The sequence below is a fragment of the Arachis hypogaea genome, chromosome 5, assembly GCF_003086295.3.
Source record: "Arachis hypogaea cultivar Tifrunner chromosome 5, arahy.Tifrunner.gnm2.J5K5, whole genome shotgun sequence".
Lineage (NCBI taxonomy): Eukaryota > Viridiplantae > Streptophyta > Magnoliopsida > Fabales > Fabaceae > Arachis > Arachis hypogaea.
The window spans coordinates 71,285,553-71,305,295 of NC_092040.1; the positions used below are offsets into that span (position 1 = coordinate 71,285,553).

Sequence of the window (19,743 nt, forward strand, 5' to 3'; positions counted from 1 at the left end):
TATTTTTTTTAATTTTTAATGATGAGAGAGAAAAACACAAAAATGACTCACAACATGAAAAATTAGGATCAAAACAAAGAAAACATGCAAGAACACTTTGAATGTCAAGATGAACACCAAGAACACTTTGAAGATCAAGATGAACATCAAGAACTTATTTTTGAAAAATTTTCAGGAAAAGAAAAATATGCAAGACACCAAACTAAGAAATTTTTTCATGTTTAGACACTATGAATGCAAAAATGCATAAGAAAAACAACAAAAGACACAAAACAAGAAAAATTAAAGATCAAACAAGAAGACTTACTAAGAACAACTTGAAGATCATGAAGAATACAATGCATGAATTTTTTGAAAATTTTTAGAAAATTAAAAATATGCAATTGACACCAAACTTAAAATTTGACTCTAGACTCAAACAAGAAACACAAAAATATTTTTGATTTTTATGATTTTATTAATTTTTTTTCGAAAATTACTTTTTGGAAAAACGAAAACAAAGAAAGATTTTTTAAAAATTTTTGAAAACTTTTTGAAAAGAAAATTACCTAATCTGAGCAACAAGTTGAACCGTCAGTTGTCCAAACTCGAACAATCCCCGGCAACGGCGCCAAAAACATGGTGTTGTTGCCGAAATCTTGAAATATCGCTTGCTCCAACTCGAACAATCCCCGGCAATAGCACCAAAAACTTGGTGCGCGTAAATTGTGATCATCAACAATGGCGCCAATAGGCTTCGTGCTCTCAAACGTGAATCACACTTTGTCACAACTTCGCACAACTAACCAGTAAGTGCACTGGGTCGTCCAAGTAATACCTTACGTGAGTAAGGGTCGATCCCATAGAGATTGTTGGTATGAAGCAAGCTATGGTCATCTTGTAAATCTCAGTTAGGCGGATTCAAATGGTTATAATGGTTTTCGAATATAAAGATAGATAAAGCATAAAATAAAGATAGAGATACTTATGTAATTCATTGGTGGGAATTTCAGATAAGCGTATGAAGATTCAATCCCTGAATCCTACTCGGAATACCATAGACAAGGTTTAGACTTTCCGGATTCTCAAGAATGCTGCCAATAATTCTAGCTTATACCACGAAGATTCTGATTAAGGAATCCAAGAGATACACGCTCAATCTAAGGTAGAACGGAAGTGGTTGTCAGGCACGTGTTCATAGGTGAGAATGATGATGAGTGTCACGAATCATCACATTCATCATGTTGAAGTGCAGCTAATATCTTAGAATAAGAATAAGCGTGATTTGAATAAAAAACAGTAGTACTTGCATTAATACTCGAGGTACAGCAGAGCTCCACACCTTAATCTATGGTGTGTAGAAACTCCACCGTTGAAAATACATAAGTGATGGTCCAGGCATGGCCAAGACCGAATGGTCATAAGACAATAGTAAAATAGTAAAAATTCCATTTATACTAAACTAGCTACTAGGGTTTACAGAAATAAGTCTACGTGCAGAAATCCACTTCCGGGGCCCACTTTGGTGTGTGCTTTGGTTGAACTTGAGCTTTACACGTGCAGAGGCTTCTCTTGGGATTAAACGCCAAGTTGTAACATGTTTTTGGCGTTTAACTCTGGTTTGTGACGTGTTTCTGGTGTTTTACTCCAGAATGTAGCATGGAACTGGCGTTGAATGCCAGTTTGCGTCATCTAAACTCGAATAAAGTATGAACTATTATATATTAATGGAAAGCCCTGGATGTCTACTTTCCAACACAGTTAAGAGCGTGCCATTTAAAGGTTTGTAGCGCCAGAAAATCTTTTTCGAGTGCAAGGAGGTCAGAATTCAACAGCATCAACAATCCTTTTTCAGCCTGAATTAGATTTTTGCTCAGATCCCTCAATTTCAGCCAGAAAATACCTGAAATCACAGAAAAATACACAAACTCATAGTAAAGTCCAGAAATGTGAATTTTGCATAAAAACTAATAAAAACATCCCTAAAAGTAGCTAGATCCTTCTAAAAACTACCTAAAAACAATGCCAAAAAGAGTGTAAATTATCCGCTCATCATCCAGCCTATAGCATCCTTGTGTTGTTTTAGCACTTGGATGAGCTCCTCTTCTTGCTCTTTGCTCAAGCTTGAGTTAATGATCACTGGGTAGGTGCTGTTGTCACCTAGGTAGGCATATTTCAAGCTTGGAGGTAGGGTTTTTAGCTCTAGTTTTGGTGCCTCTTCTTCATTGTTGTCTTTGTGGCTTGTTATGATTGAACTTTCCATGGTTCCTTGTGGTGGTTCTACACGTGGTGCTCATTGCTCCAATTCCATACTTCCTTCATATTGCTCTTCTTCCAAAACTCCTTGGACTATTTGTTCTATGGTGTCCACCATCATGGATTCTCCTATTGCTTCCTTGGGATAACTCATTGCCTTGAAGACATTGAAGACCATCTTTTCCTTATGTAATCTCAAGACTAGTTCTCCTTTTTGCACATCAATAATGGCTCTAGCAGTAGCTAGGAATGGCCTTCCTAGGATAATTGAAGTGTTTGCCTCTTCTTCCATATCCAGCACAACAAAGTCAGCTGGGAAGATGAATTCTCCGACCTTCACCAATAAAACTTCCACCACTCCATGTGGAAACTTGAATGTTTTGTCAGCTAGTAGGAGTGCCATTCTTGTTGGTTTGGCTTCCTCAATTCTCATCCTTCTCATCTGGTTCAAGGACATGAGATTGATGCTAGCTCCCAAGTCACAGAAGGCCTTTTCAATAGTGATATCCCCTATGATGCAGGTGATTTGGAAACTTCCTGGGTCCTTCATTTTCTGGGGGAGTTTCTTTTGTATGATGGCACTACATTTCTCTGTTAGGACTACAGTCTCCTTTTCACCCCAGTTTCTTTTTCTTGTCATGAACTCCTTCAAGAACTTTGTGTAGAGGGGCATTTGCTCCAATGCTTCAGTAAATGGTATGTTGATTTGGAGCTTTTTGAAGATTTCCAAAAATCTGGAGAACTGGTTGTTCTTCCCATCCTTCCTGAGCCTTTGTGGGTATGGTGCCTTTGGTACATAAGGCTTCAAGATTGGCTTTGGTGAAGACGGGCTAGGGGCCTCTTCTTTCTTCCTATTTTTAGGCTTTTCTGCAGCTCCTTCTTCGTGGTTTTCTTGGTTTTGGGTGGCTTCTTCTATCACTTTTTCACTTCTAAGTGTGATGGCCTTGCATTCCCCTCTTGGGTTGGCCATGGTGTCACTTGGAAATGTGTGTGTAGGCATTGGGATTTGCTTGGATAAGAACCTCACTTGTGCTTTCAGCTTTGAGATTGCTACACTTTGGTTCTTCAAATTCGACCTGTATTCTTCTTGGTTGGCCTCTATCTTTTTTTCAGCTTGTGCTTGCCTTTCCAAGAGGGTGAAAATGGCTCCTGTGAGCTGTGATGATAGCTGTGCTACCTCTACTCTCTTAAAGTTACCCTTGATTTCACACGGTTGTGAGGTTGGGGTTAGTGTGTCTTGATGGTGGTATGTTTGCTGGTTAGAAGGATATGATGTGTGAGGTGGATTGTGGTAAGGTCTGTTGTTATTTGACTGATGGTTCGAGTTGTGATTCTGGTATTGATTGGCTTGGTATGGTTTATTGTGCTCTTAGTTGTGATTTTGTTGGTTCCCCCACCCAAAATTTGGGTGGTTCTTCCATCCTGGGTTATAAGTCTTAGAGTTAGGGTCATATGCGGGTCGAGATGGGTTATGCACATAGTTTGCTTGCTCACATTCAACTTCTGGTTCATTTTCTTCTTGGGGTGGTGCTTGAGCTTGGACAACTGCAACTTGATTATTTTCCATTTTCTTGGTTAAGGCTGCCAATTGTGCTGCAATTGCCTTGTTTTGTGCCAACAGGGCATCCATAGAATTGAGTTCCAACACCCCCTTCTTTTGGCCTCTTTCTGAAGCATAGAAGTAGTCATTCTCAGCTACAGTTTCAATGACATCTATGGCTTCCTCAATGGTCTTCTTCTTGTTGAGTGAACCCCCTGAAGAGTGGTCCACAGCCTTCTTCGATTCATAGGTTAATCCTTCATAGAAAATGTGGAGCTGCACCCACTCATTAAACATATCCGATGGGCATTTCCTTGTTAGATCTTTGAACCTCTCTCAGGCCTCATAGAGTGTTTCACCATCTAGCTCTCTGAAGGTTTGCACCTCAGCTCTTAGCATGTTGATCCTCTGTGGAGGGTAAAATCTCGCTAGAAACTTGTTCACAACATCCTCCCATGTGGTTAGGCTCTCCTTGGGGAATGATTCTAACCACTTAGTTGCCTTATCTCTGAGTTAGAAAGGGAACAGAAGTAGTTTGTATGTGTCAGGGTGTACACCATTGGACTTTACAGTATTGCATATCCTCAAGAATGTATTGAGATGTTGATTTGGATCTTCTTGAGCACCTCCTCCATATGAGCAGTTATTCTGGACTAGTGTGATAAGTTGAGGTTTCAACTCAAAGTTGTTGGCATGGATTGTTGGCTTGAGGATGCCGTTGCCACAGTTTCCTGGATTTAGGTTGATATAGGAGCCTAAGACTCTCCTCTCTTGCACAGCTTGATTTCCAGCTCCTCCTCCAACATCTTCGTGCACTTCGTCTTCCATGGTGGTTGTTAGATCTTCTTTTACTGGTTCTTCTCCAACTATACCCTTGCCTCTAGCCTCCCTCCTCAATCTAAGGAAGGTTCTCCCAGGTTCACTATCAAAAGAGGATGAAGTCTCTCCTATTCTACCTGTCATACAGCCAACACACAGCAATAAAAGAGCAAGTGAAGAAATCTCCTTAGTTAAAATTAGTGATTAGCTTGAGTGATGCAATTAATCAAACAGTTAGAAGAGTGAAAGTATAAACAATGAATAGCTAAAGAATCTCAGAAAAACAAGAAAGAAAAACAAATATTAGAAAGGAATTTAAAGGTTACACTAGGAAATAAATAAAAAAAATAAAATAAAATAAAATAAATGCTTAATCTAGCTCTCCAATTGGTTTAATCATTGTCAAATTCAAACCAATCCCCGGCAATGGCGCCATAAAACTTGATGGTCAGAATTCACTACCCTTCCCCAATAATATTGATGAATCCGCTCTTGGCAAGCGCACCAAAATTATCGTTAAGTATTAACCCATAGTAGAGTGGGATTGTATCCACAGAGATTGGTAGATTTGAGCAATTTTAATCAATTAGTGAATTAGTCAAGCTCAACAGAATAGGTCGTGTGTGCAGAATTATAAATGGCAGAAACATAAATGGCAAAAGAAATAAAAGAAAGCAATAAAATGCAAAAATAGAAATAACGAGAATGTAAAGGGGAATGGGATTTCGCAGAATGTAAGTAAAGCTATAAAAGAATGGGAAAGATAAGAATGGGGGAATTCATTGAGATAAGGAGATATTGTCTCTTTGGATTAATTCCAGCTCATATCCTCTTCAATCATGCAACTCATTGACCTCTTGGCAATCATGATTGATTGAGCCCCAATCCCTTAGTGACTCAATCTCTCAGATCATGATCAATAGCCAATTCCTTGGTCTAATTGCTCATAAAGAGAGATATTCTTGGTCCCTAATTATACCACACATCATCATAGGTCCATGTAGAGGGAGGATTATATGTCACCATATCCAAACACCAAAACCTAGATTCTAAGCAAGTGTGAGAAGGAATTTCTAGCATAGTTTCATGTTTCCTTTTCCAAGGTTCCCATGAAACCCATTTTGCATTCAATCTCTTTTTGACGTTAATTGAACACTAAGCATTAAAATCGAAATTCCTTCTAGCAAATCAAAGAGAAGATAAAGAGAAGAAGAAATTCACTATCATTAATCCATCAAGTACAATAGAGCTCCCTCTCTCAATGAGAGGGAATTTAGCTACTCATAGCTCAGAGAGAAAGTACAAAAGATGGAAGAGATGAAGTGTGAAAACTAAAAGTGAAATCCCCAAAAACTAAACTCTGTGAATTGCTAACCCCTTTTCCAATACTTCCAAGGGTATTTATACTACTCCTAGATCTAGAAAATAAAAGAAAATTACAAAAGTGAAAAGAAAATTACAATTTGGAGGGAAAAGAAACTCAACAAACGTGATCTTCCAGCTGGCGTGCGACTGGCGCTTCTCTGGCGTGTCACGCTCCTTCTATTTCTGATTTGGCATGCCATGCCTCTCCATTCAAGTGGCACGCCGTCCTCTGTTTCACCCCTGGCGTGCCATGCATTCAGGCCTAAGTGGCACGCCCAGGACATTTTAAAGGGCAAAGTAGCCTGGCGTGCCACGCCTTCGAACCAAAGTGGCACGCCCAAGGCATTTTAAAGGGCAAAGTAGCCTGGCATGCCACGCCTTCGAACAAAAGTGGCACCCCCAAGGCATTTTAAAGGGCAAAGCAACCAGCCGTGCCACGCCTTCGAACCAAAGTGGCATGCCCAAGGTCACTTCCCTTATCTCTATGCTTCTGGAGATTTGTACCAGCGTGGCATGCCCAGGGTCTAGCGTGCCACACCCTTCTTAAAGCTTCACCCCCTTGCTGGCGTGCCACGCCTCGTCGTCCAAGTGGCACGCCTGAGTTCATTGGCCCTTTAACTCCTCCTCTGGAAAACACTACCAGCGTGCCATGCCATGAGACCGGCGTGTCGCGCCCGTCATTTGCCATGGTCACAGATGTTGGCATGCCACGCCTGGATGTTCAAGTGGCACGCCAAAGTGAGATAATTAAGCTGGTGTGCCATGCCTTCGATACCAAGTGGCACGCCCAGCTTTATTTGGCCTCCTTAGGCGCTGGTGTGCCACGCCTTGTTGTTCAAGTGGCACGCCTTAGTGGGACTTCTGGAGCTGGCGTGCCATGCCTTCGATACCAAGTGGCACGCTCAACTTTTGCATTGTCTCCTTGTTCACTAGCGTGCCACGCCTTGTTGCTCAAGTGGCACGCCCATTCAATTATGGGTCTTATAGGCTTGGCGTGCCATGCCTTGGTCCTCAAGTGGCATGCCCAAGTGAACTCTGGGGCTGGCGTGCCACGCCTTCGACACAAAGTGGCACGCCATAGTGACGGTTCTTCTAGTAACGAGTTCGCGTGCCACGCTTTGTTCCTGGTGTGCCACGCCCCTTTGATGGTCTTCAATTTTGCTCTCTGGAATGTTGTACCAGCGTGCCATGCCCAGCTTCTGGCGTGCCACGCCAATACACTTTTGTGGCGTCTGTTCCAAGTGGCACGCCTGCTTCACATGCCGCACTTGTTTTGTTGTTTTCTTTCCCATTTTTGATGTCTTCTCCACCTGAAATCCAGTAGAAACTCATTTCAAAGCAATGTACTATGATATTCATCAATTAAGGCATGAATTGCAAGGATCAAATGAGATTATGCCTCTTCTATGGTCCTTTTTATGCAAGAAAAAGGGTAGATGATGTAAGTCATCAACACCTCCTCCAACATTGTCTTGCACTTCGTCATCCATGGTGGTTGTTAGATCTTCTTCCACTGGTTCCTCTCCAACTATGCATTTGCCTCTAGCCTCGCTCCTTAATCTAAGGAAGGTCCTCTCAAGTTCACTATCAAAAGAGGATGAAGTTTCTCCCCTTCTACCTGTCATACACACAGCACATAGAGAGCAAGTAAAAAAAAGAATGGCCTCAGTTAAGATTAGCAATTAGCTTGGTTGATGCAATTAATCAAACATTTAGAAGAGTGAAAATATGAGCAGTGAATAGTTAAAATGATCCCAAAAAAAAGAAAAAAAGCAAAGAAAATCAGGATAGAAAAGGAAATTAAAGAACACACAAAAAAAAGAAAAGCAACAAGGTGAATGAAATCCTTAATCTAGTTCTCCAATCAATTTGATCATTGTCAAATTCAAACCAATCCCCAGCAACGGCGCCATAAAACTTGATGAGTTTGAATTCACTTCCCCCCAATAAAAATGGTGAATCCGCTCTTTGGCAAGCGCACAAAAATTATCGTCAAGTAATAACCCATAGTGGAGTGGGTTCGTATCCACAGAGATTGGTAGATTTGAGAAATTTTTAATCAATTGGTGAATTAGTCAAGCTAAACAGAATAAGTTGTGATTGCAGAATAATAACTGGCAGAAACATAAATGCCAAATGAATAAAGAAAGGCAATAGAGTGCAGAAATAGAAATGGCAAGAATGTAAACAGGGAATGGGGATTTGCAGAATGTAAATGAAAGCTATAAAATAATGGGAGAGATAAGAATAAGGGGAATTCATTGAGATCAGGAGATATTATCTCTTTGGATTAAATCCAGCTTAATGAATCCGCAATAATATTTATGAATCCGCTCTTGGCAAGCGCACCAAAATTATCGTTAATTATTAACCCACAGTAGAGTGGGATCGTATCCACAGAGATTGGTAGATTTGAGCAATTTTAATCAATTAGTGAATTAGTCAAGCTCAACAGAATAGGTCGTGTGTGCAGAATTATAAATGGCAGAAACATAAATGGCAAAAGAAATAAAAGAAAGCAATAAAATGCAAAAATGGAAATAACAAGAATGTAAAGGGGAATGGGATTTCGCAAAATGTAAGTAAAGCTATAAAAGAATGGGAAAGATAAGAATGGGGGAATTCATTGAGATAAGGAGATATTGTCTCTTTGGATTAATTCCAGCTCATATCCTCTTCAATCATGCAACTCATTGACCTCTTGGCAATCATGATTGATTGAGCCCCAATCCCTTGGTGACTCAATCTCTCAGATCTTGATCAATAGCCAATTCCTTGGTCTAATTGCTCATGAAGAGAGATATGCTTGATCCCTAATTATACCACACATCATCATAGGTCCAAGTAGAGGGAGGATTATATGTCACCATATCCAAACACCAAAACCTAGATTCTACTCAAGTGTGAGAAGGAATTTCTAGCATGGTTTCATGTTTCCTTTTCCAAGGTTCCCATGAAACCCATTTTGAATTCAATCTCTTTTCCAAGATGATTGAACACTAAGCATGAAAAACGAAATTCCTTCAAGCAAATCAAAGAGAAGATGAAGAGAAGAAGAAATTCACTATCATTAACCCATCAAGTACAATAGAGCTCCCTCTCTCAATGAGAGAGAATTTAGCTACTCATAGCTCAGAGAGAAAGTACAAGAGATGGAAGAGAAAAAGTGTAAAAAGTGAAAAGTGAATCCAACTAGAACTATCCCCAATCCTACTACTCTGATCCCTTTTTTTAATACTTTCAAGGGATATTTATACTTCCTAGGTCTAGAAAAATAAACGAAAATACAAAAATAAAAAGAAAATTACAATTTGGAGGGAAAAGAAACTCAACAAATGTGATCTTCCAGCTGGCGTGTGACTGGCACTTTGCTGGCGTGTCATGCTTCCTTTGATTCTGGCTTGGCGTGCCACGCCTCATCATCCAAGTGGCACGCCCTCCTTCATTACGTCCCTGGCATGCCACGCCTTCGAGCCAAAGTGGCACGCCCAGGCCATGTTAATGCCCTCAAGTAGCCTGGCGTGCCACGCCTTCGATACAAAGTGGCACGCCCAGGCCATTTCCTCATCTTTATGCTTTCTAGAAACTTGTACCAGCGTGCCACGCCCCTCTAAATGCCTCATCCCTTTGCTGGCGTGTCATGCTTCATCATTCAAGTGCACGCCCAGTTTGTTGGCTTCTTATCTCCTTCTCTGGAAAACACTACCAGCGTGCCATGCCATGAAACTGGCGTGCCACGCCCATCACTAGCCTTGGTTCCAAGAGTTGGCGTGCCACGCCTGAACGTTCAAGTGGCACACCAAAGTGAGATTCCTTTGCTGGTGTGCCACGCCTTTGATACCAAGTGGCACGCCCAACTTTTGCTTGGCCTCCTTGAGTGTTGGCATGCCACGCCTGATCATACAAGTGGCACGCCCAAGTGAGATATGTGAGCTGGCATGCCATGCCTTTGACTCTGGTGCACGAAATTGTGATCATACTTTTCACAACTCCGCACAACTAACCAGCAAGTGCATTGGGTCGTCCAAGTATTACCTTACGTGAGTAAGGATCGATCCCATGGAGATTGTCGGCTTGAAGCAAGCTATGGTCATCTTGAAAATCTCAGTCAGGCAGATTCAAATGGTTATAAGATTTTGATAATTAATAGATAAATAAAACATAAAATAAAATAGAGATACTTATGTAATTCATTGATGGGAATTTCAGATAAGCGTTTAGAGATGCTTTGTTGCTTCTGAGCCTCTGCTTCCCTATTGCTTCCATCCAATCATGCGCACTCCCTTCCATGACAAGCTGTAAGTTGGTGGATCACCATTGTCAATGGCTACCATCCGTCCTCTTAGTGAAAATAATCCAGCTACGGTTCTCACCGCATGGCTAATCATCTGTCGGTTCTCACTTATGTCGGAATAAGATCCATTGATCCTTTTGCACACTATCACTATGCCCAACAGTCGCGAGTTTGAAGCTCGTCACAATCATCCCCTCCCAGATCCTACTCGGAATACCATAGACAAGGTTTAGACTTTCCGGATCTCAAGAATGCTACCAATTGTTTCTAGTCTATACCACGAAGGTTCTAATCTCACTGATTTGAATGCTCTATTGTCAGGAAATGCTAGTCAAACGCATGGATCAGAGACCCAAGAGAATATACTCCAGCTGGCATCCAGTGACTACGTTGAACATCATGTAGACCGCTTGTGGTTGTCAGGCACGCGGATCTTGCCTAAGCGAGTACTGAAGATAGTGGGTGATTGTCACAGATCACCCCTTCAGTCTGACTTAACTGAATTAAGTACGAGAGTATATCTTAGAGAAGAAGAAGGCATGAATTGAAAGAAAAACAATAGTACTTGCATTAATTCATGAGGAACAGCAGAGCTCCTCACCTTAATCTATGAGGTGTAGAATCTCCGCCGTTGAAAATACATAAGAACAAAAGGTCTACGAATGGCCGAATGGCCAGCCTCCCAAATGGCATAAGAATTCGAAAACAGGGGAAGAAGACCTGATCAAAGGATCAAAAAGTCGTCCAAAGATAAAATACAATAGTCAAAAAGTGTTATTTATACTAAACTAGTAACCTAGGTTTACAGAAAATGAGTAGATAGTGCAAAAATCCACCTCCGCGGCCCACTTGGTGTGTGTTTGGGCTGAGCTTTGAAGCTTTCACGTGCATAGGCCATCCTTGGAGTTAAACGCCAGCTTTGGTTCTAGTTTGGGCGTTTTACGCCAGAAAATGGTCTCTGGGTGGTGTTTGAACGCCAGTTTGGGTCACCAAATCTCTGGTAAAGTATGAACTATTATACATTACTGGAAAGCCCAAGATGTCTACCTTTCAATGCAATTGAGATTGTGCCAATTGGGCTTTTGTAGCTCCAAAAAATCCACTTCGAGTGCAGGGAGGTCAGAATCCAACAGCATCTGCAGTCCTTTCTTAGCCTTTGAAACAGATTTTTGCTCAGGTCCCTCAATTTCAGCCAAAAAATACCTAAAATCACAGAGAAACACACAAACTCATAGTAAAGTCCAGAAATGTGAATTTTGCATAAAAACTAATAAAAATATACTAAAAAGTGACTAGAACATACTAGAAACTACCTAAAAACAATGCCAAAAAGCGTATAAATTATTCGCTCATCAGACTCCAAGTGGCACGCCCAGCTTTGGCTTGGGTCTTCTTTATGCATTGGCGTGCCACGCCTTCAACACCAAGTGCCACGCCCAGACCTCATTTAGCCTTCAACCTCCTCTCTGGATTCTTGTACCAGCGTGCCACGCCATGTTGCTCAAGTGGCACGCCCATTTAATTGTGGGTCTCTTAGGCTTGGCGTGTCATGCCTTGATCCTCAAGTGGCATGCCTAAGTGAATTCTGGAGCTGGCGTGCCACGCGTTCGAAACAAAGTGGCACGCCATAGTGATGAACTCTTCTAAATGATGAATTGGCGTGCCACGCCCAGCCTCTGGCATGCCACGCCCCTTCAATGGTCTTCATTGTTGCTCTCTAGAAAGTTGTACTAGCGTGCCACGTCCAGCTTTTGGCGTGCCATGCCAATGAAATTTTGTGGCGTTTGTTCCAAGTGGCACGCCTGCTTCACACGCCCCACTTGTTTTGTTGTTTCCTTCCCATTTTTGATGTCTCTTTCTCCTGAAATTCAGCACAAGCTCATTTCAAAGCAATGTACTATGATATTCATCAATTAAGGCATGTATTGCAATGATCAAATGAGATTATTTCTCTTTTATGGTCCTTTTTATGCAAGAAAAAAGGGTAGATGATGTAAGTCATCAGGTAGTTAGGTTTGTTTAGAATTTTATAGGTTGTTATATAGGTTAGGTGGAAAGCTTAAGTTAATCAAAGATTCAAATTTCTAGTCCACTTGACCATATAAAATCCTACCTTGACCCTAGCCCCATTACAACCTTTGGAAAAGTCCTCATGATATTTGTCCTACATGCATGAAATGATTGTTGATGTTTATATGAAAAACAAATCTTGGAAAGCATGATTAAGGGAGAATTGAGTGAATCAACCCTATACACTTGAGTGACTAGAGCGGATACACATCCGGTGAGGGTTCGATCACTCAATTACATGTTTTCACCACGATCATCTCTTTTCTTGCAAGTTTGAAAAAAATCTTTCAATTACTCAATTCAATTGTGGGTTTAATTTGATTGTTATTGCTTTAGCCCTCATACTTATATATGTTTTCTTGGAAGTTGAACGCCCAAACCATGCAGCAATTGGGCGTTAAAACGCCCAAAACATGCAGCTCCTGGGCGTTTAACGCCATGATGACACAAGGAGAGAAATTTTGTTTTCAAATCAAATCTTTTTTAAATCTTCATAATTTTTTCAAAATCAAATCTTTTTCAAATCAAGTATTTTCAATCATATCTTTTCAAACATATCTTTTTCAAAAATCAAATCTTTTTAATTTCCTTTTCAAATCTTTTTCAAAATAAATTTCAATCATATCTTTTCAAACATATCTTTTTCAAAATCAATTTCAAAATCTTTTCTAACTTCTTATCTTTTCAAAATTGATTTTCAAATCTTTTTCAACTAACTAATTGACTTTTGGTTTGTTTTACTATTTCTTATCTTTTTCAAAACCACAACCATTTTTTCAAAAATTTATTTTAAATCTTATTCTTTTTATTTTCGAAAATTTCCCCCCTCACTTATCCTTTTTCTATTGAAACACTAACATTTCTCCTCCATTGTCAATTCGAACTCCATCTCTCTTTGTGTGTTCGAAACTTTAGCTACCTCCTTCTTCTATTCTTATTTCCCTCTGACACCTCAAGAAATCTCTATACTGTGACATAGAGAATTCTATATTTTCTTTGTTTTTTTCTCTTTCATATGAGTAGAAACAAAGATAAAGGCATACTTGTTGAAGCTGATCCTGAACCTGAAAGGACTCTGAAGAGGAAGCTAAGAGCAGCTAAAGCACAAAGCTCTAAAGAGGACCTCACTGAAATTTTCAAAAAGGAAGCAGCAAAAGAAACAATTATGGCCGAACCAAACAATAATGCAAGGAAGAGGTGATTTTACTACACCAACTTCCAACTTTTATGGAAGAAGCATCTCAATTCCTGCCATAGGAGCAAACAATTTTGAGCTAAAGCCTCAATTAGTTTCTCTACTGCAATAGAACTGCAAGTTTCATAGACTTCCATCAGAAGACCCTTAACAATTTTTAACTGAGTTCTTACAGATGTGTGATATTGTTAAGACCAATGGAGTTGATCCTGAAGTCTACAAGCTTATGCTTTTTCCTTTTGCTGTAAGAGACAGAGCTAGAACATGGTTGGACTCACAACCTAGAGATAGCCTGGACTCTTGGGATAAGCTGGTCACGGCTTTCTTAGCCAAGTTCTTTCCTCCTCAAAAGCTGAGAAAGCTTAGAGTGGATGTTCAAACCTTCAGACAGAAAGAAGGTGAATCCCTCTATGAAGCTTGGGAAAGGTACAAGCAATTGACGAAAAAGTGTCCTTCTGACATGCTTTTAGAATGGACCACATTAGATATATTCTATGATGGTTTGTCTGAATTTTCCAAGATGTCACTGGACCACTCTGCAGGTGGATCCATTCACCTAAACAAAATGCCTGTAGAAGCTCAGGAACTTATTAAAATGGTTGCAAATAACCAGTTCATGTATACCTCTGAGAGGAATCTTGTGAGTAATGGGACACCTCAAAAGAGAGGAGTTCTTAAAATTGATGCTCTGAATGCCATATTGGCTCTGAATAAAATATTGACCCAACAAGTCATTATGATCTCTCAGAGTCTGAATGGATTACAAAATGCATCCAACAGTACTAAAGAACCATCTTCTGAAGAAGAAGCTTATGATCCTGAGAACCCTGCAATGGTAGAGGTGAATTACATGGGTAAAGCCTTTGGCAACACCTATAATCCTTCATGGAAAAATCATCCAAATTTTTCATGGAAGGATCAATAGAAGCAAGGCTTCAATAATAACAATGGTGGAAGAAACAGGTTTAGCAATAGCAAACCTTTCCCATCATCATCTCAGCAACAGACAGAGCATTCTGAGCAGAATCCTTCTAGCTTAGCAAACATAGTCTCTGATCTATCTAAGGCCATTCTTAGTTTCATGACTGAAACAAGATCCTCCATTAGAAATTTGGAGGCACAAGTGGGCCAGCTGAGTAAAAGGGTTACTGAAACTCCTCCTAGCACTCTCCCAAGCAATACAGAAGAGAATCCCAAAGGAGAGTGCAAGGCCATTGACGTAATCAAAATGGCCGAACCTGAGAAGGAGGAAGAGGACGTAAATCCCAATGAGAAAGACCTCAGGGAACGTCCAGTGGTCAGTAAGGAATACCCCGATAAGAAACCAAAGGGATCTGAGGCTCATACAGAGACCATAGAGATTCCATTGGATCTCCTTTTACCATTCATGAGCTCTGATGACTATTCATCTCCTGAAGAAGATGAAGACATTGTTGAAGAGCAAGTTGGCCAATATTTAGGAGAAATCATTAAGCTGAATGCCAAATTATTTGGTAATGAGACTTGGGAAGGTAAACCTCCCTTGCTCACCAATAAACTGAATACATTGGTTCAGCAAAATTTACCTCAAAAGAAACAGGATCATGGTAAATTCTTAATACCCTGTACCATAGGCACCATGACCTTTGAGAAAGCTCTGTGTGACCTGGGGTCAGGGATAAACATGATGCCACTCTCTGTGATGGAGAAACTGGGAATCTATGAGGTACAGGCCACCGAATTCCCATTGGAGATGGCAGCTAAATCCATGAAAAAAGCTTTTGGACTAGTAGAGGACGTGCTAGTGAAGGTTGGAAGCCTTTAATTCCCTGCTGATTTCATAATCCTAGACACTGGGAGGGATGAGGATGAGTCCATCATCCTTGGAAGACCCTTCCTAGCCACTACAAGAGCTGTAATTGATGTTGATAGAGGAGAGTTAATCCTTCATGTGAATGAAGAATGTCTTGTAGTAAAGACTCAAGGTTCTCCATCTGTAGCCATGGGGAGTAAGCATGAAGAGCTTCTCTCAATACAGAGTCAAACAGAGCCCTCACATTCAAACTCTAAGTTTGGTGTTGGGAGGCCATAACCAAACTCTAAGTTTGGTGTTGAGAGATTTCAACCATACTCTGATCATCTGTGAGGCTCCATGAGAGCTCATTGTCAAGCTATTGACATTAAAGAAGCGCTTGTTGGGAGGCAACCCAATTTTATCTTAATTTTATCTATGTTATTTTATGTTTTCTTTTAGGTTGATGATCATGTGAAGTCACAAAGACACTCATAAAAATAAAGCAGAAGTAAAAAATAGCACACCCTGGAGGATTTAGGGGTAGCAAAATGGGCGTTTAAAGGCCAGAACAGGGCACCAGACTGGCGTGTAAATGCCAAAACAGAGCAGAAAGCTGGCGTGTAAATGCCAAAACAGGGCAACAACCTGGCGTTTAGATGCCAGAACAAGAAGGAAAGCTGGCGTTTAAACGCCAGAACAGGGTAGCAGACTGGCATTTAAATGCCAGGATTGCACTCTAAGGCATTTTGAACGCCAAATTAGAGTAGGGATGAGAAATCCTTGGCCCCTCAAGATCTGTAGACCCCACAGGATCCCCACCAACCTCAACTCACTCTCACCCCCCTTCACAGCTTCATTTTCACACATCACAAACACTTTCTTCACCGCTTGGCCGAACACTATACACCATCCATCTCCTCCATTTTCCTCTTCTTCTACATCTTTCCTTCTTCTTTTGCTCGAGGATGAGTAAATATTTTAAGTTTGGTGTGGTAAAAGCAATGCTTTTTGTTTTTCCATAACCATTTATGGCACCTAAGGCCAGAGAAACCTCAAGAAAGAGGAAAGGGAAGGCAATTGCTTCCACCTCCGAGTCATGAGAGATGGAGAGATTCATCTCAAGGGTCCATAGCTCAGTAGTAGAGCATTTGATTGCACATCAAGAGAGCCCACTCATGGACCTCAACAAGAGCATAAGGAAATTCCTCATCAAGAAATCCCTGAGATGCCTCAAGGGATACATTTTCCTCCACACAACTATTAGGAGCACCAAAATCACTAGGGATGGAGCAACAAAGACAAGGAAGAGACATAGAGGAGCTCAAGAGCACCATTGGTTCTTCAAGAGGAGGAAGACGCCACCCTCACTAAGGTGGACTCATTCCTTAATCTCCATGTCTATTTTTTTTCAATTTTTATGCTGTATGTTCTATCTATGTTTGTGGCTTCATTACATGATCATTAGTGTCTAGTGTCTATGCCTTAAAGCAATGAATAAATGAATCATTCACCTCTATTAAATAAAAAATGTGCTTAATTACAAAAGAACAAGAAGTACATGGATTTCAAATTTTATCCTGAAACTAGTTTAATTAGTTTGATGTGGTGGCAATACTTTTTGTTCTTTGAATGAATGTTTGAATAGTGCATGTTTTTTATCTTCTTGTTTATGCATTTTAAAGTTGTTGGCTCTTGAAAGAATGATGAACAAAGAGAAATGTTATTGATAATCTGAAAAATCATGAAATTAGTTCTTGAAGCAAGAAAAAGCAGTGAAAAAAAATGGCGAAAAAAAAGAGAGAAAAAAAGAAAAGGCAAGCAGAAAAAGCCAATAGCCCTTTGAACCAAAAGGCAAGGGTAAAAAGGATCCAAGGCTTTGAGCATTAATGGATAGGAGGGCCAAGGAAATAATATCCAGGCCTAAGCGGCTAAACCAAGTTGTCTCTAACCATGTACTTGTGGCATGCAGGTCCAAGCGAAAAGCTTGAGACTGAGTGGTTAAAGTCATGATCCAAAGCAAAAGAGTGTGCTTAAGAACTCTGGACACCTCTAACTGGGGACTTTAGCAAAGCTGAGTCACAATCTGAAAAGGTTCACCCAGTTATGTGTCTGTGGCATTTATGTATCCGGTGGTAATACTGGAAAACAAAGTGCTTAGGGCCACGGCCAAGACTCATGAAGTAGCTGTGTTCAAGAATCAACGTACTGAACTAGGAGAATCAATAACACTATCTGAAATTCTGAGTTCTTATAGATGCCAATCATTCTGAATTTCAAAGGATAAAGTAAGATGCCAATACTGTTCAGAAGCAAAAGGCTACAAGCCCCGCTCATCTAATTAGGACTAAGTTTCATTGATACTGTGGGATTCATTGTATATTCTCTTCTTTTTATCCTAATTTTTTTTTCAGTTTCTTGGGGACAAGCAACAATTTAAGTTTGGTGTTGTAATTTATACGCTTTTTGGCATTGTTTTTAGGTATTTTTAGTAGGATCTAGCTACTTTTTGGGATTTTTTATTAGTTTTTATGCAAAATTTATATTTCTAGACTTTACTATGAGTTTCTATGTTTTTCTGTGATTTCAGGTATTTTCTTGCTGAAATTGAGGGACCTGAGCAAAAATCTGATCCATAGGCTGACAAAGGACTGTTGATGCTGTTAGAAATAATTAAAATATGAATTTTGACACTAATTTTAAAGCTTTTGACCCAAAATTAGACCGAACCGGTTAAACCGGGCCCAAACTGGAACCAAGGCCCATTATATAAAAACCAGTACTTGCACTCTTCTTCCCCAAATGGCCTGAAACACGTTGATGGAGGGAGCAATCAGCATTGAACCCTAACCCTTCTACTTTCAATTTCAATCGTCCTTAACTTTCAATATAGAGCTCCGATTGATGAGCCGTCAGCGGTCACGCATTCATCTCAGAATTCTCTACAAAATCCATCGAACAATTTGGTAAGAATCTAATGATTTCTCTCTTAATGACTCTTCCCTAATTTCGAAATTTATGGTTTTGACTTTGAGAGATTATGTGGTTTTGATGTTCTAGGGTCGAATTAGCTCATGGATAGTGTAGAACTTTGTCCATTTGACTCGTGGGTAATGGTAAGGAAACTTTAACCCTATGAATTGGTGATTTAGTGATCTCAATGTGGATTATTGTGATATTGTATGAATTAGATCGTGTATCTTGTTGAATTAGAGTTAAATTTGTGGATATTGGAAGCTTGGAATTGAATCCTGGGAGCAGAAAATTCAATTAGTGAAGAGTTGGAGCTTTGGAGCTTGAGGAACGGTGGATAATTGAGGTGTTTCGGGCTTAAGAAGGAATCGGCCAAAGTATGGTTTTGGTTTCTCATAGATAATATATAATGTTTTGTGAAAACATAGGATAGATGTCCATAGGATAGGTTGAAAATGTGGGAATATGTTAAAGCTAGTAACCGTGATGGAAATGCAGAATTATATTGTGAATGAGTTGATGAATGATGATTTTTTTGAGTTGGTTATAGGAATTGTGTTAATTAATATTGTTGATGGGAGTTGATGAATGATTACTGATGAATGCATATGAGTATTGATGATGAAAGATATATATATATATATATATATATATATATATATATATATATATCTGTGTGTGTGTGTGTGTGTGTGTGTGTGTGTGTGTGTGTGTGTATGTTAAATAATTAATGAATTGAGAGTTGCAAATGATTTTGATATTAGAATTGATTTGGCTTATTAGAAGTGATTTAAAAAGGGTTTGAAAGGTGGTTTGGTTAGGACCCGAGAAGAATGGCAAAGTCCGAATTTTAAAGGAGATACTATCGAAATTTTTATAAAAATTGGAAATTTGGTTTAAAGTATTATTTAGACAAGTATGGATAAAAGAATTATATTATTTGACTTCGATTTAGAAAGAAAAGAAACGCATTATGTTTTGGAACTTTATTTATTAAGAAAAGTACTATGTTTTAAGTTTTATTTAGTTAAGAAAAGAATTATAGTATTTCGAATTCAATTTATTAAGAAAAGGTTTATGTTTCGAGTTTAATTTCTCTAAGAAGATATTATGTTTTGAGTGTGGATTATTGATGAACGAAATGGGAAGTGTGATGATGATAGTTGTTGAATGAATTGAATGACAATGAGATAGATGTGACCGGGTAAGAGGCGGTGGCACTGACCTCTCGCTCCGGGTATATGTTAAGGAAGTGCAGAAATGTTGAGAAATGTGTGGGAGATGAATTAATGATTGAATGATTATGAATGAATTGGAATGATAATGAAAATGAGTTTGAATTTGATTGTAATATGCCTCCGGGTAAGATGCAGCGGTGTTATCCGCCTGCTCGGGGTAAGAGGCAAGAATCCCGGGTAAGATGCAGTGGTAAGATGAGAATTAAAATACATAATTAAAAGATCTCTAAGAAGCAAGTTTTC

The 19,743-nt window shown here is 39.7% G+C and overlaps 1 non-coding gene across 1 annotated transcript; it reads right to left on the minus strand.

The window, feature by feature from the left end:
• Nucleotides 1-13,876: 13,876 nt before the first annotated feature.
• On the minus strand, nt 13,877-13,984 carry LOC112804897 (small nucleolar RNA R71). Its single transcript, XR_003203514.1, has one exon. It is a non-coding gene; the product is annotated as a small nucleolar RNA R71 (small nucleolar RNA).
• Between the last annotated feature and the right edge of the window lie 5,759 nt (nt 13,985-19,743).